The sequence below is a fragment of the Nannospalax galili genome, unplaced genomic scaffold (genome assembly GCF_000622305.1).
Source record: "Nannospalax galili isolate Female #2095 unplaced genomic scaffold, S.galili_v1.0 scaffold4040, whole genome shotgun sequence".
Classification (NCBI taxonomy): Eukaryota; Metazoa; Chordata; class Mammalia; order Rodentia; family Spalacidae; genus Nannospalax; species Nannospalax galili.
Window position 1 is genome coordinate 600 of NW_008345393.1, and position 1,078 is coordinate 1,677.

The window sequence follows — 1,078 nt, forward strand, 5'->3', positions numbered from 1 at the left end:
TTATTCAGCAGCAAAGAAAGATGAAATCATGAAATCTGAAGGTAAATGGATGGAAGTAGAAACTGTTATATTAAGTGAAGTAATACAGACTCAGAAAAAAAGTGACGTATGTTCTCCCTCATATGTGGATCCTAGCACCAAATCCTTATAAGTGTGTATGTATCCAGACATAGCTACAAAAACCAGGATAATGAAAAGGAACCAGGGAGGTAAAGGAAAAGAAAGAATCTGAAAGATAAGAACAGTAGGAAACAGGCATTAATAAGGGGGATATAGATAAAAATGGGGTTATTTTAAAAGGAGGGTGAGGGTGGGTTGTGCAAGGAATCAGGGGGATAAACGGAGAGAAAGAACTCAAGAGAGGTGGGACTGTAGGAGAAGGGTATTATTAAGGGAGAAATGGGAAAAATGGGGACACTTTAAATGGGGAGACCACGGTGGAAGGGTTAGACAATGCGAGAGGTAAATAATGAATAGCTAGTTTTTAAAAACCGGTGGGAACCATATTAATTGAACAACCTACTGACAAGTTATACATACGAGTGTCTCAAGGAATATAATATGTGTCTAGGCAAGGTTTATTTGAGAATGTTTGGTTTTTACCCAAGCTTTACATACTTAGCATATGGGAATTACAAGTACCAGACTGGTAGTACTAATCTTCTTGCATACCTAACAGACATACTTTGAGGCCTATACTAATTTTGTTAGAGGGACATAAAGGACAGGTTTTGTTCCTTGCCCTCCAAGGTCGACTAAATTCCAGGGGATTATGGAGCATCTCTCAAAATGTCCTGGATTCACCTGTTCTCCTGTACAGGGAGGCCATGGAGACCCCACCAGATGGACTTGAACCAGTGCCCAGTCTACAGAGGAAGGTCAACTCAGAGGAAACATTTCTTCCACACTTCCAAGTGAAGCGAGCCACAGTTGAGTAGGACCTTTGACTTATCGTCACATAGATGGAATTGGTAAAAAAAAAAAAAAAAAAAAAGGAGCCAGGGGCCCCTCCCAAGCCCATGTGACCCCTGAGGAACAGATCCTCAAATGACCTTAAGTGTAAAAATAAATTTATTTG